This window comes from Cupressus sempervirens, chromosome 5 (assembly GCF_028749045.1).
Source record: "Cupressus sempervirens isolate cs-2001-9-10 chromosome 5, ASM2874904v1, whole genome shotgun sequence".
NCBI classification, from domain to species: domain Eukaryota; kingdom Viridiplantae; phylum Streptophyta; class Pinopsida; order Cupressales; family Cupressaceae; genus Cupressus; species Cupressus sempervirens.
Window position 1 is genome coordinate 1,052,738,536 of NC_143122.1, and position 24,280 is coordinate 1,052,762,815.

Below are 24,280 nucleotides of genomic sequence, written 5' to 3' on the forward strand. Positions count from 1 at the left end.
CTTTTAAGATGCACAAAAGCAAAACACAAGTTGCTAGAAGGAACTATAGATGCTGATGAACAGTCATATCCAATTGCATCAGTTGTTATTGAAGGAACATATTATCAACAAACAAGGGTAATTGGTAGTGGTATTGAATTTATTGAATACAAGCCTGGAGAAAAGGTTTTACACTACAGTAACCATGTTATAGCAACCAAATTACAATTTGAAGTAGTACAAAGAAAAGGACATCGTGGAAATCAAAAGTGGAAATTGCCTATTGAAGAACATGAAAAACTTCTAGAGATAATAAAAAGTAGAGAGTATCCTAACAATACATTGTTTGTGGAGCTCTAGTTTACCTATGTACTTATTGTGGAGCTCTAGTTGAGTTATGCCTGTATAGCTCTTATACTTTCATATTTAATATTGATAGGATATTTGTTTTATAAATTTTTGTTCATTGGATCATTTATCTTGCATATGCAAAATTAGACATGTATTGTTATTCTTATTTAAATTCGACATGGATATCTCATTTAAGACTAGGTCTCTTAGGACCTCCCCTTAAGACAACCTTTTTAGTATTTGTATGTATTTGTATGTACATATAATCTTTATATGTTCTTATATGATACATTCTTTATGTTTGTATATAATCGTTATGTTCTTACATGTATATGTTATATGAACTATGTTACATATTACATGTACATTATATTTTATTAATTAAATGATGTTAATTATAGTTAATTAAGAATGTATGTCATTAAATACAGTTAATTAAGTCATTAAATAGAGTTAATTATTAAGACATTAAATATAATTAGATTAAATATAGTTAATTTAAAGGTTAAATATAGTTAATTATATTTAATTAAGGCATGTCATTAAATACAGTTAATTAAGTCATTAAATAGAGTTAATTATTAAGACATTAAATATAATTAGATTAAATATATTTAATTAGATTAAATATAGTTAGTTATAGTTAATTAGGTTAAATATAGTTAATTATAGTTAATTAAGGCATGTCATTAAATAGAGTTAATTAAGTCATTAAATAGAGTTAATTAGTAAGACATTAAATATGATTAGATTAAATATAGTTAATAGGATTAAATATAGTTAGTTATAGTTAATTGGGTTAAATATAGTTAATTATAGTTAATTAAGGCATGTCATTAAATATAGTTAATACATGATCTACATTAAATATAATTAGACTAAATATAGTTAATTATACAGTTAATTAAGACATGTCATTAAATATATGTTATATTGTTATGTACATCAACCATTAAAATTATATAGTTAATTACACTTAGATTAAGGCATTAAGATGAATAACTATACATATACATGTAAACTTGAATATTGAAAATATGAATAACATATAGAAACATGTTCATAACACATACATAAGTTACATAAAAGATGAAGACATCAAAAGATCAATAAAATAGATGTCTACATTAAAAGATCAATAACATACATGTGCATATATCTAGAGAATATAATGTACCCATATCAAATGTATAAAAATAGATCATGTAGATCAAATGTCTAGAAATGACATATATAAAACATCAAAATCTCCATATAAACATGTATATGAAAATAACATATAAAACATCATTTAGTGTCCATGATATAAACACGTATCTAGAAATAACATATAAAACATCAAAGTGTCCATATAAACCATGTATTTGAAAATAACATATAAGACATCAAAGTGTCTGGATATAAAATGTATGCATATGGAAATAACATATAAAACATCAAACTATCCATATAAATATGTATCTAGACATAACATGTGTGTAATAAAATAAAAGGCCACATATGATCTAATCAGCTACATCCCCCCTCCTGATCCTGGGCCTTGTCCCCAAAAGGGTCTATCAGCTGCATCTGAACCCTATGTCAAATGATAACAAGTGAACCATTTAATTATGTGTACAGAAAAATTATATCAAGATCTACATGTATATAAATCAAATATATATATATATATATATATATATATATATATAGTAACATACCTGGGACTCACGACGTGTAGGATCTGTCAGTGTCTGCAGATCAGCAAAACGTAACATACTATCACTCAAACCCTATAACACATACACAAACACACACATTTACATTAATTTAAACATATAGACATATTATTTACTATAATAAAAATAAATTTAAACATATAGAGATATTTACTGTAGCATTATGTAATGCTCTGCCGATCTGATTGATATCTGAATCATGCAATGAAAAAATAGTATCAGCATCCAAGTCAATAGTGCGGCCCTAATCTGAAAGCATGGAAGTAAATAGACCAGGTTGTATGATGCCGCTGAGATCTTGACTAGGGGGGGGGGGGGGGGGGGTGCTATAGGGTCCTGAGTAGCTGGGGCTGGTGTTATAGCCTGGGCCTGTGTAGCAGTAGCAGTAGTAGAAGGTGCAGGAATGTCCTCCTGCCTCTGTGAATCCTCTGGGACTATTGTATGTGACAAAATATATCTAATCTAAGAGCTCATTTCATGAAGTGGAATCCTTGAGAGTGTAGATAATGCTCGATATGCATCTAAAAGATCAGATGCTAAATATGATGCCAAATGATGCAATGCATCCACCTCTAAGACTGCAGAAATGTCTACAAGAGAAGGTATCTCTACAACTCCATAATCATCATCAACAGGTGTACTAGATGATGTAGCTATGGGAGTGGTACCTCGAGACTGTAGCATATATCGACTACATTGATCAGAAGAAATCTCGTGTAACTATGTGGCGACGATGGCAATGCTCAAAAAAATCTGTGTCCTAATTGTGTCATCAGGAACACTCTCACCTGCAGTAGCCATCTGTGGACCTCTTGACATAACCAAAAGGTTTGGACCCACCATTTCCTATTTGTTAATGGGTGCAAGAGTGTTTGCAGGTCTAAATCTGTCAGAAAGTCTCCCCTGACCCTGCCCAACATGCCCTGGATAATCTGTATAGTCAACATCATAGTGTAAATGAAATTCTACAAACAATTGTTTGCAAAAATATAGGGGGAACTCATCAATCTGTGGCCATCTATGATGAGTAGCCAACCAATGAGGATACATCAATGGTGCAATGAGTGGATCAATACACTTCATTATAGAGTAGCCTCTGACTCTGCGACAATCTGCATAAGATGGAAACATGGTTTTCACCATGCCAGTGGAAAATCTATGTGTACTTCATAGTGCCAATGACACTGTGAGATAAAGAAGAATAAAATGTCTCAATGCTCATATCATCAAAAGGGTTGTATGATTCAACTATCTAAATCATATGAAATAACTCCTCTCGCATCACTATGACCTTCTCCCTATTAGGGAGGGTGGTAGAAGAGGAAAGCGAGGTATCCAAAACTTGCATAGCACAAGATAATCTCACCATTGTATCTCTAAATAATTGTTGTCTATCATGGGTGGAGGAGGTTGATCTACGTGTTGTACTAGACTCAGCACTCTAACCCCCACCATGAACACTGGCATCCCTTGAGGATGCAAGAGCACAATCCCCAAAACCGGATGCCATAATGTATATATGAAAATAAATATGAGAATATGAATGTGAAGCTACAATCTGAGTGATAAATATCTAGAGATTTGCACATGCATATATATATGCAAATATAAACATACAAGTCTATTTAAATTAAAATAATTAAAAGTTAAATTTAATTTGAAACACATGTACATATAAATACACAACATTAAATGTATGGTGCTAAATGAACAATCATGTAACATACATATGTATTTTAAAATAAATTATCTTAGAGACCATATCTAATGTACATTGTAACGTGCTCATGCAAATGTGAAAAATAAATATTCGTACATGTACATGTATATGCAATAAAAATAAAATAAAATTTCTTGATTAAATGATAACTAAATGTACACATGTACATACATGCAATAAAAATATATAATTCTTGACTAAAATCTAAATTTTGATGTAAATGCTTTGATGATTATGGGGAGTGTAGATGAGAGTTAGGACATAGGGATAGAAATTTTTTTTACTAGATAAGCAAATGAGCTTAGTTAGCAAATGTTAGTTTACAATTTAGAACTCATGACTTAATTTAGTAGTTTGAATTAGAGTTAAGAATGTTAATAAAGTAAATGGGATATAGTTTTATTAAGGTTGATAGTAAGGTCAGTCTATTATGTGCTAGTAAACATATGAATACCTATTACAACCTATAAAAGACGTAATGACCTAGTAGGAGTCCCTAGGTCCCCTTAACATATATATGGATAAAAATACCTAGAAATGTATCATGAGGTCGTTATGTGTCATTTGGTAATGTAAGAATCATCATTACCTAATAAGACCTATTATATCCTAATAATACATATTAAGACTTATTAGAACCTATAAAAAATAGTATGACCTATTACGACTCCTATGTCCCCTTAAGACACACATGTATGGATAACGTATTGAAAAATGTAGTTGACATAAGTGATCTCAATGTGTTGTTTGGTAATGTAAGACTCATTATTACCTAACAATAACTAGTTGTTAAAATGAACATCATCAATATCTAAGTGTGGTTCATTCGGTTAGTAGAGGGCCTATGTTATGGTTACAATGTGGTATGGGTTATGATTGTAGTTAATATAAGGTTATGTTAGAAGGTGTATTTAATGTCAAAATTAATTTCACCATAAGATATTATTGTTTCACCTCTAGATCCATCAGGTTATGTTAGAAACTGAATAATGTCCCCTAAAGGTTTGCTACATTTTTTACTAATATTTTTCTACATGTTTACCTCATAACCTAATATTTTTCTATATTTTAACCTAATGTTTTTACTAATTTTTTTCTATATTTTAACCTAATTTTTTTCTATATTTTAACCTAATTTTTTTCTACACTTTTAACTAACGATTTTCTATATTTTAACCTAATGCTTTTCCTAATATTTTTCTATATTTTAACTTAATGTTTTTCTACACTTTTAATTAATTTTTTTTACGTTTTTATCTCATGTTTAACTGCATTTTTGCTAAAAAATTAATTTAAATACCATTCTAAAATAATCTAAAATAATTAAAATAATTTAAACATATTAAAAAATAAACAATTTTAAGCATTTCACTCACAAAATACATCAAAAAAACTATTTTAAGTACGATTAACATCTATTAATCAAAAAATATGTTTAAAAACTATTAAAAAATGGGGAGGAAAAAACCACTAACCAGTTATGGCCGAAACCCTTAACCCACTCTCCAAACATCCAGGAACCGCAATAGTAACAATGATAGTCGCTAGAGGTTTGCGGCAGTTTTTATACCAGCTCGAGGTTTCGGCCGGAACCCTTTTGGCTGAATGGGTTTTGGCCAAAATGGTATGTGCCACGTAGGTGTGTGAAACTACCATGTGTGTATGGCTAGAGCCATTACGGCCGAAAGTGTTTCGGTCAAAATGATACAAGATATCACAAACGGTGACAGAGCTTTGTGCTTTTACCCTAGGGTCTCCATAGTGAAGTACCCTGGTTACTTTCGTTGAGCTCAAGCCTGGAGATGAGATTTGCAAAGGTGTGACTTCAGTGCTTGGCTTGTGAAGGGTCTTTATTGGAGTGCTAGTCTTTGGTAGTTCTACTAATGTTTGTATGGTGGCCTACTCCTTTTCTTTTCAGGTATCCTCCTTCTCATCTAATTTCCCTTCTTCTATGCTTGTCTTCTATGTCTTTTCACCTAATGTTGGAGGTTGTGGAAGCATCAAAAATTTAGTCCTAGTAGTTTTGTAGGTGAAAGGTGGTTCCTTTGGTTTCACCTTTTCTTTTTGTCATCCTGCTACTACCTTTTGGAACTCATCAACACTCACCAATATAGGGCTTGTACATAACTGTGCCTATAGAGTGGATTGGTGAAGGATCTTGGAGAGATCCTCTGCAATAAGGGGATTGATGTTTTGAGTTGATTTTTCAGGAACATCATTGATAATTATTGTCTCTACAAGTGTAATGGTTACATGAGCTGGATTGGGAGGTGGCATCTGTGTGTCTTGCACACTTTTTCCTTCTTCTTGTTGCTCTTTCTATTGCTTCCTTCTCCTCTTGCTTTTCTTCCTCTCCTTTCTTCTCCACTACTTTCTTTTCCTCTATCTTTTCTTTGGCACTAGTTTCTACCTCGTTTTCTTCCTCTACCTAATCAACAGTTATCTTATAAATGGTTTTCCACAATTGTGTGGATTTATTCACTACATTCTCAATCTTGTTTTGAAGGATGTTGAAGGCTCTATACTTTGGTGCAAATTTACCACCATGTTTCTTATTTGCCTTTGTTATTTGACCCTTTTTCACATCAAGATTTACTTCAGCTAGGGTAGATTCTTGATCTCCCTTTCCATTTTTAGACAATAGTGCCATTTATTCTCAATTATCTCATACAATTCCTTGGGTATAGTATTGTCAAGTTCTAGAGGTGTGTTTTTGAATTCTACCATCATGGCATACATAGATTCCTATACTTTATTTTTCTCTTCCCTACTAAGCTTATTAAAATTAAGAGCCTTTAAATCCTTTAAATTTACATTCTTAATCTTTTCACAAAGTTTGTCTACGGAAGATTTTGGAGGATGACTTACCACTCTAAATTGGTTGATACCCTATGATTCTGTTCTTTCTTCATCATCTGTATCTGGTTGTGCCACATACCTTATTCTTTTCTTCAGCTCCTCAACAAGTTATTCAGTGGCTTTCTTCTTTTCTTTTTATGCCTCTTTATCCTTTTGAGTAGATGCCCTTATAGTGGCCCTTGTTACTAGAGTTGGCTTAGCTTGAGCTAGCTTAGTGACCATTTTAGGCTTGGGCTGAGCTGTAGGTTGATTTTTTGCCTTTCTTTTCTTTTTCTCAATAGATGTAGGTGCTTCCTTAGCTTCTTCTCCCTCAGTACCTTCCTCCTTGTCTTCCCCTAAGCCTTGTGTCAGCTCTACTTGGCCTTGTCCTTGCTCTTCTTCTTCTTCACCAATTTCACCTTCAATACTTGCTCCAAATTGCTTCTTTATCTTTTTAACTATTTTTTCTTTCTTCTTAATAATAGAAGCTATCTTCAATTCAATTTCAACTTTGGACTTGACAACATCATAAGTTCCAAAGTGAGCAGTTGCCTTATCAATTTCTTCTACAAGCAATGCTATGATTGTTTTTGAGGCTTCGTCTACATTGAACTCATATCCCAATGGCCTTAGCCATCTTACTCTTGGTATTGTTGCCTAGATGTAGGTGTAATCAATGTCAACCAAAAAGCATATGTCATTGACATGTTGCTTTACCAATGAAACTGCTATTCTCATTCTTTGCTTCATAGACCTTTTAAAGTCCTCAAAATAACTAGTCATCTGAGCCTCAAAATGATCTCCTATCTAATCAATGAACTCATTGATTTGTGTGATTGTAGACTTGTTGGAATCCCAATTTACCTTTCCAATTGAAGGGAATTCTTCCATCACATAAAAGAATATGCAGACTAATACTAATCCAAATTTACATTGTGCTCCCTTGGATCTTCTTATAGCTCCCAAATTTTTATTTATTTGTTGAAGCATTAGTTCTGCCAGATCATATGTATGATCTTTCTTTACCAACTTCTAAGCTAGATCAACAACTATGCAGGGTATGTTGTTTAGTGTGTTGGATTGGTAGAATTTGTGTGAAATTATTCTTACAACAAAGTCAAGTAGGGGTTCAGTTACAATGTTTATGGTCATTCCCCTATTTTTCTATTTGGCTCCTGTATTCTTCTCAATGACCTCCTTTTTATCACTTCTCAAGGTCTTTGGCCAATCTAGGCTTGAGTTTCCTATAACCCTATGCACTCTCCTTTTTGTAATCTTTATAGGTCCTATCTCTAGCCATAAACAACCATCATAAATTCAACTCAAAACAATAGGAACCCATTCAGTCTTAAACACCTTAGTAAAGACTAAGGTTTTTGTTAGACCCTTCTTCTCAACAATCTAGAATTCATCTTTCAATATCCCATTGTTAAACAATTTTTCATTGGCATGGAAGATTTCAAGATCACCTATGGTGCCAATTTTGTAGTTATAGCATTTTCTTACATCTTGTACCATGAAAAATTTAGGTGGAATGATGGATAATGCACCAGCTGGGTCATTTTTGTAGGCAACTTCAAGGATTGGCCTGAATTCGGGTTGTTTGACCTCATTGCTAATTAACTAGACCTCATGAATTTCTTTTCCTTTGGGGTTTCTTGAACTAGAGGCCATTTTACAAAACTAGGGTTTAAATGTATTAAAACTTTAACTTCTACGTAGCTCAGCACTTGATAAATACCTTTGAATTGATGAATTTGTGTTGAATTGTTGTTGAAATCTAGACAAATATTTGTTAGGTTTCTACTTGGCCACTCCTACTCTTTTCTCATCTTTGCTCTACATTTGAATGGCATGAAAATGAATGAAATTCAACCTTATATCTGTCAAAACCTAGCATTAAATGCTTTGTGCATACAACTATAAACTTAGCACTTGAAGGTTTCACCATGACTCGGCTCCTATTGTATTTCATTTTCTCAGCTTCCACTAGTTCACCACTTTACTTAGCTCCAACTATCAACTCGGCATCCATTGGAGCTTTACTCGACATCTAAGGACAGTTTGACAATATTTGCAAAAACTTTAGATTTTTACCTAGCATCTTTGGTCATGTAGATTTCTCCCTTGCAGTACTTCTTTGTCATGGAACTAATGTATGATATAACTTTGTATATCAATCCCATACACCTTTGTTTTTCTTAGTTGGATGAAGTGTGATCACTTGACCTCCTGGGTGAAGTTATCCCTCCATCTAATGTCCTGCACTCATCTATCTTCTTCTAAGTCTTGTTCATTTGTCCTCTTATTTCTTCAACATCAACCTTCTCTTTTCCTTTGTTGACTTTTGTCTTGGGTTCTTTTGACTTTTTTGGGCAATTTTTGCTGATATGACCAATCTTTAAGCAACTAAAACATGTAGTTTGACTTAACCATCTACTATAATTCCCTTTAAAATGTGTACATACCCCTTACAATAGTGATAGTTATACCTAGTATTGTAATCCCAATTGTAGTGATGACCATGGTTGTTTCCTCTTGCAGGCTAATTACGTGTCCACATAGGCTTTGATCTGTACTCAAATGCTCTATGTCCATACTTTTTGTAGTTGTAGTAGTGACCTTAAAATCTTGATGTCCTCATGGTCTTGGTTCTACATTCATGTGCTTGATGTCCTTTTTTTTGCACTTGTGACAAAAGCTTGCATTTGTGGGCTTATCATGATGATGACTTTTCTTGCTCCTACACACATTAGAGGTATCTCCCTTTTTACCATAGAAGTGACAAGTAGGTATAGTGTTCTTACCTTTGTTACTCCTTTCTTTTGTAGTCTTGGATGATTCTCCTTGCTCACTGCTGGTGTAACCAAGTCCTGAAGTATCATTACTATCCCTTGGTGATTTCAGTAGTTGTTCAAAGTACTTAATAGCCTTACTTGATTTGTTGAAACTTTCTACTATCTCCTTTTCTCTCTTCAACTCATTCTACAACTGTTCATTCTACATTCTCAAGGTGCAAATCTCAATGTCCTTCATGTTTAGCTCATGATGAGCAGTCATCATCTGGCTTAAGGTGTCTAGCTACATGTTTGAGATCCTTTCAAACTCAATTTTCTTCTCCTTTGGTCTATTGGTAAGATTTCTCTTGTCATCTTCTATCATGGCCTTGTCTTCAATGGATCTCTACTTTTGTTTAGTCACTTCACAAAGCATTATGGCTTGTGATTCTTGTTCAAGCTTGAGTAATCTAATTTCTTTAGCTTGTGCTCTATTTTTCTCCATCAGTTCTACTATTGTTGCATCAAATTCCTTAGAATCTCCATTGGAAAATACTTGTGTGATATTCATCTCCTTGTAGTATATGCCATTTTTAGTTATGGCTATCTCCTTCCTTCTTTTTAAGGACTTTTTCGATTCTTCTCTAGCTTCTTCTACTTTGTGTAGAGTGAGGTGAACATCAATCACCTGATTGTCTATGATCTTCCCAAGTTTGAAAAATTCCACCTTTAGAACTTTTATCTAATTTTTTAGGCTTCTCCTTGTGAGAACTAAAGCTCTGATACCAATTGTTGGAATGTTCAAAATGGGAAGAGTACTTTTGGGGGGGGCGGTTGGTGAATCAGAAGTATCACACTTTAAACCTTTTTTGATCTTTAAATCAAATAACTAGAAAGTAAACTACATGCATGTAAACATATAAATGAACATAAAATAAACACATGCAATATCACATAATACCAAATTTGGTAATGTCCCAGAAACCCTTCAAGAATAAGAAGGTAAAACTGAGGTGGGGATGATACCCACAAAAATCACTATATCAATAAATGTTTGACCACTTTTGATGGTTTGCCCTGTGAAAGGCCTACCCTGTTAAAGGCTTTACACTCTATCAATAGTGACCTAGTTAGAGGATTTATAGACACTTTACATGAAGCATCACCCTATTAAAGGATTTACAATAGGTTGTTAAACCCAAATAATATAATAGAATTTTCAATCACCTTCTCAAAAGGTTCTCCCACCTAGCTGTTAAGCTAACCTATCAATATAGGATTTCCAACATCTAATACAATGGTAAGAAAGTATTATGAATATTTGATGTGATTTCATACAATCTTCTATTGTTGATTTCAGGCACTTCTTTTGCTCCTTTTGACCTTGATCCTCTGAGATCTAATATCTGATCGTGTCTCTTGTCCCTTGTATTGTTTTGATCAACTAGATGTATAATTGCTACTCTGTTCCTCTAAATCTTCTACACTTTTACTCTAAATTTTTCTATAGTCTCCCCATACATTGTTCTCTTCCACATACCTAATAGAGTTTTAGACCTCCTTTTAAAGATTGTGAAGACTTAGGATTAGGTATGGATCTACGATCCATATTGAATCTCAATTTCTTGCTCATTCCTTGCATTTTAGTCATTGGTTGCATGCCTTCTCCATTTTTTTGATTGGTTGCATGATGATCACATAGGAAACATAAAAGATTTGTCCTTATCCTTTTTTTTCTTTTGAAATCCTTCTATGTTGACTCCAAAAATGGTTTACATCTGAGTTTGTGAGGGCACAAACTCATATGCTAATTCTATGTTACTCGTCACATACTGGACTACTAGTGCTCGACAGATGTTTGTTCCTATATTGCTTGGCACCTATTACATTCTGTCTTACCACATATAAGATCCTGGATTGCTTGGCACATATATAGTTCTGGATTGCTCAGCACTAACTGTGACTCAACACATATATATCAGTTGACACTTATATACTACTCGACACTTTAGGTCACTTGGCATCTATTGGAAATTTGACTTAGTACACACTATGGCTTGGCATACATAGTGTACTCAGCTTCAATGTAGAAAGTGGTTAAGTGTTTTGACACTCAAATGTCAAAACCAGCTAAGAACAACATTAGTGTACAACTACTAGGTTCTTTATAAATCTAAAAAAATACCCACAAGTGTACAACTACTATATACTTTACAAATCTAGACAAATATTTTTTTTAAAATATTACTCAATTGTGTACAACTACTAGAATATGATCAAATCTTATGTTAGTAATATCTTTCAACTTTTCATTCCATCTTGCTCCTAGTTGATGCATTTATTTTCTTATTTGACCTTTCACCCACAAAAATAGAAAACTTATAAGGCTCACCATAAATAACATAAAGGAAAACACAATGTTTAATCAATAGTACAAGTATCAAAATTTAAAACTCCTAATTCATGACAACAAAGTACATCCTACTCAAATAGTCAAATCATGGCAAAAAAATCCATCCAATCAAATTTGGGAAAAATAACTCAATCCATGGTAACAAAATCCATCCTATTGGAGTTCTTTTAGAATAGCTGAGAGGGGGGGTGAATCAATTATTCAAGGTCCATATGTGCAAATAAAACTTTTTATATCTTAGTGAACCCATAAAAAATTCATATTCATGCATGCATCCAAATAAATATGTGAATACTTAAAACTTGTAGGTTATTGTCTAATCAAATTACAAAAATGTAAAGCACGAAACACAACATATTCATCAACACATTTGACATAATGATTTAATGTGGAAACCCAATTTGAGAAAAACCACCAATAACATGCTACTTCTTTTCACTCTTTTGAAGTGATGCCTTATGAAAGGCCAACCCTATTAAAGGTTACAACACACACTATCAAATGTGACCCAATTTAAGGGATTTTAATCACCCTATTAAAAATGAGCCTTGTTAGAGGACTTTAGGCCATTTACTTGGAATACCACCTTGTTAAAGGATTTTCCAATGACTATTACATCAACCTTAATTCAAAGGATTTACCCTAGACTAACACAATTGTTAAAGAGTAACAATAGAGCTTTAATCTTATACAACTTCACTTATAGATTACAAATCTTTGTTCAATCCTCAATTTTGCTTGGCTTTTATACTGTGTTTCTCTGACAACTTGTTTACCCTTCAAGAATTCATCTCCTTAAGTCTTCTTTCTTGGTATGCCATTGCAAATAGTTCTCTTGGGTCACTTGATGAAGAAAAACCCTTAATTCCTTCTTCTCCTTAAGTTTTCACACATGAAACCAAACTCTCTAACCTCTTTTCTTCATGACCAGACATTCTTATATAAAGGAAATTAGAATATTTTCTTGCTCATTATACATCATCTAAATTTGGTGTTTTTGGATGGAATAGGTAGGATACAATGTATCTACCCCATATCTTGTCTTTTCTAGAAATTTCCCTTAAAATCCATTTAAATTCACATAAAAATAGTTTACATAAAATTTTGTACCACCAACTCATCAATCTTATCTTCCTCCTAGTTCACAAGTTCCAAGAAAACAAACATGTTAGCTTATATTTGGTGAATCTTCAATCTTTGTCATAATGCAGTAGCTTGACATTATCAATCTTTTGATGCTTGGAACATACTACATCACTTGAAATCAACTAGATTTATTGGTACTCAGCATCAATGGTCTTGCTCAACATCTACTATAATTTTCTTTCACTTAGCTCTAGCTGACTTTCTGCTCAACTTGCACTAACTTTTCTTGGCACCTACTATCCACTCAGTCAAGCTTGGTAGACAAACTTTATTTAACTTATTCTTCTAAACTTTCTAAGTGTAGCTATCCATTTTGTAACCTTAAGTAGATCAGCAATACATCATGTTATCACTATCTTAACTAATCCTTGTACTTTATTACATAAGCATAACTCAACCTTTGCTCTAGGTGATTTTGTTACATCTTTTTTATCAAAACCTCCTCATTGATTAACTAAGTGATAGTACTTGAATCTTATAAGCAATTGTCTTACCAAAAAATAGAAGGTTTGACATCAGTGACAAAATAATGATTGAAACACATAGTCTTCTTCAGCAATCTCCTTCTTAACAATACTCTTTTCAAATGATCTTTTCAATCAGATATCAACAATCTCCCTCTTTGGCATTGATGGAAAACCAAACTGATCAACCTATATCATCAAATGATGAACATCTTGTTCAACCAAATAACTAGGTTAAGACAGGAAGGCAATACCAAAGAAAGAACTTGTATTGCTCTTTCAAAAACTTCAATCATCCGATTAGGTTACAAAATCTCTTCCTTAAAACTCCCTCTGAGCTCCTTCTTGTATCTCCCTCTTACTAGGTATTTTAGGATTTCTCCCTCTTTCTTTTTGTCTTTCTGATCAATGTCTCCCTCTCTGGTTAGTAGATCAGTTTAGGACTTTCTTCCACTTTTCTCTTGATTTTCTAATGATGATCAATTCTCTCTCTCTTTTCTAATCCTTTCTTTGATATGTTTTCTCCTTCTTTGATCACTTTCTCCCTCTTATCTCTTGCACTTGATCAACAAAACTCTTCTACAAATGATGATCAATTTAATGTACTTTCTCACTTTTTGACAAAAACTTCAAAGAAATATACCAAACACTTGGAATCTTTAATACATGTAGAAATAGGCTTTTGCAAGGTCTTCAATATCTCCCTCTATCACCTTGGTTATGACTGATTTGTAGTTCTAGTTCTATGATTACTTTAGGCAGTTCCCAAAGCAAGATCTACTACATTATTTTTGTATTATATGAACATTAGCTTGTTTGATGTAGGGCACTCCCTCTGTTCCTTACATATCCTTTGATAGGGGTATCACCCCTAGTTTACCTCTTAGATACTCATGAGAAACTTTAGATAATGGTTTTTTGAAGATATCAGCAATTTTCTCCTTTGAGTTAACATATTCCATCTTCACCTCTTTGTCTTGAACTAACTCTCTTACATAGTGATACTTGATTGCAATGTGCTTTGTCTTTGTGTGCATCACTAGATTCTTTGATATATTGATAGAACTTGTGTTATCACAACAAAGTGTCACCAGTTTTGTGATTTCGTCCTTCATTCCTTTGAGTAGTTGTTTGATCCATACAATGTTTGTGTAGTTTATAGCAGCAACAACATATTCTGCTTCAGCAGTAAATTGGGAAGTACAACTTTGTTTCTTGCTAGTCCATGTAACTTGTCTTTTGCCTAAGAAGAATGCCTCTCCACTGGTTTTCTTTCTTTCATCAATGTTTCCATCCCAATCAGCATCAGTGTAGGCTCTTAGTTCAAAATTTTCATTCTTCTTGTAGTATAAATCGAACTCTTCTATTCCTTCCAAATATCTCATTATTCTCTTCACATCCATTAAGTGGTTCTTCCTAGGATTAGAACAATATCTTACAACTATCCCTATAGCTAATGCAATAAAAGGTCTACTATATACTACATATTGCAATTTGCCAATCATAGACATGTACTATGTTTGATTCACCTTAGTTGAATCATCATTCTTTGACAACTTGTGTCCTGTCACCATAGCTATACTTACTAGTTTGGAATCATCTAGCCCAAATGTCTTCAATATCTCTTTGACATACTTTGACTTAGTGATGTATATACCATACTTCATCTGATATACTTGCAATCCACAAAGAATTTGATCTTCTCCAAACATGGACATTTGAAATTCTTGCTTCATCTAATATGCAAAGTCCTTACACAAAGCATCTTGTCCTCCAAATATGATATCATCAAAAAATATTTTAGATAACAATATAGCTTTGTCATTTTCTATCTTCATGTACAAATTGCTATTATCATCAGTCCTTTTAAATCCAATCTTCACAAGATAAGTATGAAGTCTCTCATACCATGCTCTTGGTGCTTGCTTTAATCCATTTAGGGCTTTGTGTAGTCTACATACCATTTTCATATTGTTATCATCAACAAATTCTTTTGGCTATTCTATGTAGACTTCCTCTTCTAATATGCCATTCAAAAATGTAGATTTAACATCCATCTGATAAACTTTGAAACCTTTTTATGCAGTATAAGCAAGTAGAATTCTTACCCCTTCCATTCTTGCAACAATGGAAAATGTCTCACCCTAGTCAATTCCTTCTTCTTGTGCATATCCTTTGCAAACTAATCTTGCTTTGTTTCTTGTCACTTCACCATTCTCATCTAGCTTGTTCTTGAATACCCACTTGGTGCCAACCACATTCTTGTCTTATGGTCTAGGAACTAGACTCCATGTCTTGTTCTTCTCTATTTGTTGAATCTCTTCTTCCATGGCCTTGTACTAGTCATCATCTTCCAATGCATCTTTCACTATTTTGGGCTCCTTCATGCTTAAAAAACATGATCCACTTCTCAATCTATTTCTTGTCATTGGTCTAGCATCTTTTTTTCTAATGATTTGATCAATAGGATGATGTCTTTTAACATATTTAAATAATCTTGACGTAGCTTTTGTTTGTACATTTTTTCTTTCAGTCTAAGAGTCTTTATGTGCATCTCTATTAGGTATCTTAGCATGTCTTTCATGTATACTAATCTCAAAATTAGAATGTGCATTTTCTTCATTATGCAACTCGGCATCTGAATGCAACTAAGTTCTTGAATACAACTCAACATTCACAGAATGTGACTCAACAATTATTGAGACTTGCTATTGGTTTGTAACTTGATTTGTAACATCTTCTTCAGTAGGAATTCCTTCATAGAATTATACAAATGATTTTTATTCTTCTTGTTCTTTCATAGGTTTAGCCTCATGTACTTCTGTAAATTCATCAAAATTCACATTTTCACTTTCCACAATTTTTTTAGTGTTAGTATTTAAACACTTATAGGCTTTTCTTCTTGTGGAGTATCCAAGGAGTATACCTTCTTCACTCTTTGCATCAAACTTTCCATTTCTAACGTGTTTGAGAATATAACACTTACTTCCAAATACCTTAAAGTATTTTTACATTAGGTGGATATCCATACCATAGTTCAAAAGGTGTTGAATGAGTACCTTTTTTGACTTGCACATAGTTCAAGGCATATACGACAGTACTTATAGCTTCTCTCTAATAATTCAGAGCAACATTCTTCTCCATCATAAGTGTTCTAGCATTGTCCATTATAGACCTGTTTCTCCTTTTAACAATTCCATGTTATGGAGGGATCCTAGGTTCAAATGTTTGTCTTTTGATTTCTCTATCATTATAAAACATCTCAAACTCATTTGAAGTGAATTCTACTCCTCTGTCTAATTTGAAGCATTTCAGACTCTTACCTATTTCTTTTTCAACTCTTGCCAAGTACCACTTAAACATTTGAAAAGCATCGAATTTCTATTTTAGAAACATGACTATCATCATCCTAGAGTAATCATCAACAAATAGTATTATGTACTTATCTCCTTTATAGCTCTGCACTTCAATAGGTCCACACAAGTCAGTATGAACAATCTCTAGCATTTCCTTAGAGATATAAGCTTTACTCTTAAAGCTTAACTTTGATATTTTTCCAAGCTAACATTGTTTGCACAATATATTATTAGGTTTCTTCAACTTAAGTAAACCTCTAACTCTATTCATGTTACTGATACTAACCAAATTATCAAAATTAACATGACATAGTCTCTTGTGTCAAAGCCATACATCATCAAGTTTTGCAATAAGACAAGTAGCATCCTCTATATCCAAATAGAATAGATTACTTCTAGTTTGATCACCTTTTCCAATCAGCTTCCCATTTATGTCATATATCTTGGCAGTTTTTTTTCAAATTCAACCTTAAATCCCAAATTATTCAATTGTGACACACTTCACAAGTTACAATTTAATCCTTCAACATATTAAGCATTGTCACATAAAATCTTGTCTGTGAGTTTGATAGACCCTTTTCCTTTTATCAAACATGGTGCATCATTACCAAATCTCACACTGTTTTCATCATAACAAGTTAAGGTAATGAACTTACTTTTGTCTCTAGTCATGTGATGTGAGCTTCCACTGTCAATGATCCATCTATCATTCTTGTTTGCATAAGTCACATGTACAGTTGCCTCATCTTCATTAGATTTGTCCTTCATTACAACATATACCACTTCATCATCATTTTCATCCAAGTCATGTTCATCAGCAATGTAGCATGACTTCTTGCCTTTTTCTTTGTAATCTCAATTGTCATCTTCTCTTTTATTTTTGTACTTGTTTCCTTCTCTATAGTTCTTCTACTATGTACATCTTGCAACAATATGACCAACTTCATTGCAATTGAAGCAAATGATGGGTAACTTACCTTTGAACTTGCCTTTACCTCTATGAAATCTCCTTTCTAGTAGTATTTCCAATTTTTCAATGTCTTCCTCATCTGTAATACTATCATCAGATGCATATTTTATCTTTCTCTTCTTCTTCTTCTTTTTCTTTACCTCTTTAGAATCCTTCAATAATAGCTTAGCTTTAAAAGCAGATTCAAGACTCTTTGGCTTGTAGTTGTCAATGTTAGATAGCTCAAGAGCAGTGAGTCTACCTACCAAACCTTCAAGGGTTAGATCATTTCCTGGAATACATCTCAACTCTTGGATGGTAGAAACTCTAATAGCGTAGACAGGCAGTAATGTTCTCAAGACTTTAATTAACACAATATCATCATCTATATGACTAGTAGCTCCTCTTATTGCACTAACAACTTCTTTTATCCTAGCAACATATTGAGCAATATTCTCACATTCTTCCATTCTAATGTCCTCAAACTTACCTCTAAGGATTTCAGACCTGGCTCTTTAAACATTTTTGTCTCCTTCATAGATGGTGGTTAGGTCATCCCACATCTTCTTTGCAATGTTGCAACCTTTGATATCATCAAATTTGGCATAGGTTAGAGCAGAGGCAATCTCCAACATTGCCTAATTGTGTTCCTTTTTCTTCTTCATATATTCAATAGTTAGGGTTCCTGCTAGATCAACATGTTCCACTATAATGGTATATTGTGCATGATCTATAAGTTCTCCAAGGTGTAGCTTCATCAAACTTTTCCATGCAAGAAAGTCATCTCTATTGAGCTTGGGTACTTCTCTTTTAGACATCTTGATTTTTGTGCTTCTAGTACCTTAAAACTAGTCCTCTTAAGCAGATGACTTTGATACCAATTGTTGAAATTCTTTTAGAATAACTAAGAGGGGGGTTGAATTAGTTATTCAAGGTCCAAATGTACAAATAAAACTTTTCTTATCTTAGTGAACCCATAAAACATTCATATTCATGCATTCATCCAAATGAATATGTGAATACTTAAAACTTGTAGGTTACTTTATAATCAAATTGTAGAAATGTAAATCACGAAACACAACATATTCATCACCACATTTGACACAATGATTTAACATGGAAACCTAATTTGGGAAAAATTGCCAGTAACATGCTACTCCTTTTTAGTCTTCTAAAGTGATACCCTATGAAAGGCCAACCCTATTAAAGGTTACAATACACACTATTAAATGTGACTCAGTTAAAGGATTTCAATCACCCTATTAATAGTGAGCCTTGGTAAAGGACTTTAGGCCATTCACTTGGAATGCCTCTTTGTTAAAGGATTTTTCAATGATAGCTAGGTCAACCTTAATCCAAAGGATTTACCCTAGACTGATACAATTGTTAGAGAGTAACAATAGAGCTTTGATCTGATACAACTTACAACTTCACTTATAGATTATAGATCTCTATTCAGTCCTCAATTATACTTGTCTTTCATATGTTGTAGCTTTTATAGCTTGTTCACCCTTCAAGCATTCATCTCCTTAAGCCTTCTTGCTTGATATGCCATTGCAAACACTTCTCTTGGGTCACTTGATGAAGCAAAACCCTTAATTCCTTCTCCTCCTTAGGTTCTCGCACATGACACCAACCTCTCTAACCTTTTCTCTTCATGACTAGACATTCCTATATAAAGGAAATTAGAATATTTTCCCACTCATTATCCATTGTCTAAATTAGGATTTTTGGATGGATTAGGTGGGATACAATGTATCTACCCCATATCTTGTCTTTTCTACAAACTTCTCTTAAAATCCATTTGAATTCGCCTAAAAATGTTTAACATCAAATTATGTGCCACTAGCTCATCAATCTTATCTTCCTCCTAGTTCACAAGTTCCAAGAAAATAAAAAATTTCAGCTTATATTTAGCGAATCTTTGATCTTTGTCATAATGTAGCAGCCCAACATTATCAATTTTCTGATGCTTGACACATACTATGTCACTCGGCATCAACTAGATTTTACTGGTGCTTGACATCAACTAAAATTTACCTGGCATCAACTCTCTTGCTTGGCATCTACTAGAATTTGCTTTCACTTAGCTCCAACTGACGTTTTGCTCAACTTGCACTAACTTTTCTCCACACCTACTATCCACTCAGTCAAGCTTGGAAGACAAACTTTATTTAATTTATTCTTCTAAACTTTCTAAGTGTAGCCAACCATTTTGTAACCTTAAGTAGATCATCAATACATCATGTTATCACTGTCTTAACAAATCTTTGTACTTCATTACATAATCATAACTCAACCTTTCCTCTAGCTGCTTTTGTTACATCTTGTTGATCAAAACCTCCTCATTAATGAACTAAGTGATAGTACTTGAATCTTATAAGCAATTGTCTTACTAGAAAATAGCAGGTTTTACACCAATGACAAAACAATGATTGAAACACATAGTCTTCTTCAACAATCTCCTTCTTGACAATACTCTTTTCAAATGATCTTTTCAATTAGATATCAACACATCCAATCTATTTTGATAAAAATAACTCAATCCATGGCAAAAAAAACCATCCAATAAAATTTGGATTTTTTTATTTGGTAAAAGGCCAAGGCCAATAATTTGTATTAATAATTAATAAGGTTTTTAATTTTTTCCTTTGTTCAAATTGGCACTAGCCTTGCCCAGGGACTTGTGTCCACAATCAAATTTGGATATTAACACAGACTAACCAATTGAAATTTAATCATGATTAATGAAGCATTACACAATCTATAAATTAAAAATATAGTAGTTTTTTAAAATTGTAGAATTGTTCACTACTTCAAATTGGATTTGGAATCAACCATATCTATGACTACTCTCATCAACTAGACTAGGTATATTTAGGTGCATAATTTTTTATTCATTTTTATTTATAGTTAATTTTTTTAAATCTTCCTATTTATTTTTTAGATGAAATAACTTCTTTTCGCTATAGATTTTTCACTTCTTTAAACTAGATTTAGAATGAACCGTATCTGCAACTCCTCTCATCAACTAGAAAATTAGACTAGGCATATTCAGGTGCATAAATTTGATTTATTTTAATCTATAATTTCTTTGTTTAAACATTCCTATTTATTTCTTTGATGAAAGAACCTGTGCAAATTTATGTTTTCTTTCCAAACAATAGAAATCTGTATTTAAACATTTTTAGAAAGCATTTGCATTTTCTTTGTTTGAATATTACATATAATTCTCTACATAAAAGAACTACATAATTTGAAACTACATAAATCTACATTTAAAGATTTTAGAGTGAAAATTTTGAGTAAATCTAAATCTCAATCCCTTCTTAAAGGCATATCATTTAAATAACCACAATGACCTCATTTAAGGATGCTCAATGAGAGCAAACATGTGAATAAATTTAAAAATGCATAAATCTATATTTTTAGAGACTTTTTACAATGAATTTTTTGAATAAATCCAAGCCTAAATCAAACTTATTACAAGTATATCATTTAAGAAACTTCAATAAATCCAACTTATCAAGGGTTTACCTACCCAATTCAAAACAACAATGCTCAAAGAGAACATATTGGTGAATAAGTTTGTACCTATATAGCCAAATTAGAATAGTTATCAATCTTGATCTGACATAAGGCTTCATCAAAGTAGTTCTCAAATAATACAACATAGTTTTCATTTTATCGATTGTGCTGAAAGAAAGGCTCTTGTCACTTTTTGAGGATTTTCCTAGAATCCTAATCCCCTGCCTTTCCTACAGCTACAATTTTCTCTACTAAAGGAAAACAATCATGGTAAATGGAAACATACATATTTTTAAGGTTTAGGGTTCATATTTTAGAAGGTTTTCCTAGAACCCTCACCCTTCACCTTCTCCACATCTAAAATTGTCTAGGATGAAGGAAAACAACTTGTGATAGATAGAATCATACAAATTTTAAGGTTCAAGACTTAGATTTTGAAATATTGAGCCACCAGATTCCCTATAATCTCCATGCATTTATTTTCTAAGAAAGGAAATGCAATCTTTTAAAGCTATTTTTTATTGAATAATCATATTTTGTTTGAAAAGAAATAAAGCTTATTTAACAACTCCAATTTGTAAATTTAATAGTTAGAAGAAAAAAAATGTTGACCAAAATATTTGCATTATTTTTGAACTTTTTTGTCATTGTATCATTATGAATTGTTTTTTTATTGTATCATTATGAATTTTTTTGTCATTGTATCATTATGAATTTTTTTGCAAGGAAAAATGTAATCTATTTAGTAGCTAGAATTTGGAGACCAACATTAAAAGAAAATGTAGTTATACACTCTTTTGTTAAAGCATTTGCAATTGTTGTTAAAATACATTGCAATCTTCTATTAAAAGAAAGTAATTTTCTAAGAAGAATTGAGTTCAAAGAACAAGGTCCTTGCCAATGCATAGAAGAGGGGTTATGCTTCATTACAATCTAGAAAATGAAAGCATTCCTAGAGATCAAATTGGCATGCCAAATCAACCTTGAGATACCAAATCCAAATCCAATAGATATACTAGTTGTGCAAGTTAGAGTTTCTAGTACAAGGCCCTTGCCAATGCATAAAAGAGGGGTTATGCTTAATTGCAATCTAGAAAATGAAAGGATTACTAGAGATCAAATTGGCATACCAAATCAAGCTTGATATACCAAATCCAAATCTAATAGATATACTAGATGTGTAAGTTAGAGTTTCTAGTACACCTAAGAATGCACCATTAAGAAAAATTGGTCAATATCAAGACATGGACAATGCAATCAATGATGTTGAAGATACTGAGTATTCCATTTGAGTTGCTTCCAAGAAATGGGGTATTCCTTTTAAAACCTTGTCATATTGGTTGCAAGGTATCACAACTACACCAAAGAGAGGTCCACCAACTATATTATCAAGTTGAAAGAAAGGACAATAGTACAATGGTTTCAAGATATGCAAGAAATGGGATATGATCTTGAAATAACACAATTGAAAGAACATGTCACTCACATTTGTGAGACTATGAAAAACCCTTTCAAAAATGGTTTTCCTAGAAAGTCATGGTGATGATGGTTCAAAAGAAGGCATCCTGAATTGGCAATAATTAGTAGAGTGAAATACAAGACTACTTAATAAGGTTGATGACAAACACGTGCTTCATAAAATATCATCTAATTATAAAATATGATTGAATAAAAAATATATGTATCAAAGGTGTGAAAATGGCAATATAAGGGTGTTACTTACATCAATAGGGAAATATTTAGGAAAATCCCTTTAAATGCTTTTCATGTTCCAGAGACAATAGCTATAAGAAAAAAGAGCTATGCATAGTTGGTGTCCCTGACATTTATGATATTTAATTTTTAATGTAGATGGAACCTTTACCAATTACAATACAATATTTAATTTATGTTGGTGACTAGTTAGGAACTAACAAATACTATGCCTGGGTTCCTACTATAGGAACCCAAGTTGAACCTAGAGGAGAACCAAATCGTAATTCAAACTTGACACAAACTCGAACTAGAACCCATCATCAAAAAAAGGAAACCACTAACATAGTAGCAAAAAAAAATTCATGTATAAGTCTAAGTGTAAATCTTTACATGGCCAATTTAAAAATCAAGAAGCAATTGGACTAATATCTTCTCAAGATGTGTACCCTCGATTTGAGTGATCCCTTATGCTTCGACTACTGTAGCAATACGTTGAATGACCTCTAATTAGAAGACCATAATTAATTTGAGAAATTAGTAATGTGGAAAACTTATAATCATTTCCATGCAGAGTCAATAATAATTTTCTATTTTGATAGAATTGCAAAGTTTAACAAGATCAAACAAATATTGTAATTTAATGAAATCAAATATTCCAAAACTGGGTAATTTTTTCCTAGATTACTTAGATTCATAGTTTAGCTTCAAAGCATTGGCATTTATTGCATCCAAATATGAATTTGATCGTTAATGCAATAATTAATATTTTACAATTCATGTGTTTAAACTGTACATTTCTCCACAAGCTAAATGAATTATTTCCTTCTTGCGGATCCTTTTAGAAATGGTACATGCTTGGAATAAAACTACTTTCAACTAGCATGACATGCTAAGTTTTGCATGTTTTTTATGTGTGGGTGTGTACTCAAGTTTATGAGTTAGAATTAAACTATAATGTTTATGCTAACATAAAAAAAAAAACCATATGTTAATTGATTTTGTAAATCTATTTGGTTATCTGTCAAAGGAAAATATGATAATAGTTCAATATTATAAGACTCTTTCCCTTATCCCTAATAAGGATAGTAATAGAAGATAGTATCTACACAATATTTGACCTTGTTAGAAAAGTCACTATGTTTAAATTGAATAATTTATCCCAATATTCTAATCAAAATTAGGCAACTCTCATGGACAATCATGGAAAATAAATGTGTTGTAAATGCACAGTTTGACTCTTTTTCAATGCTACAACACCAATAGCCAATAGCTTGTTATAGAAAATGATAACTAGGCTACATTATTTGTTCTGCACTAATAAATGATTACACCAAATCATTTATAAA

The 24,280-nt window shown here is 32.4% G+C and overlaps 1 long non-coding RNA gene across 1 annotated transcript; it reads right to left on the bottom strand.

The window, feature by feature from the left end:
• Positions 1 to 1,708: 1,708 nt before the first annotated feature.
• Positions 1,709 to 2,111, bottom strand: LOC149559563 (uncharacterized). The gene is made up of 2 exons (XR_016364344.1): positions 2,031 to 2,111; positions 1,709 to 1,906 (listed from the first exon to the last, which is right to left on the bottom strand). It is a non-coding gene; the product is annotated as an uncharacterized LOC149559563 (long non-coding RNA).
• Between the last annotated feature and the right edge of the window lie 22,169 nt (positions 2,112 to 24,280).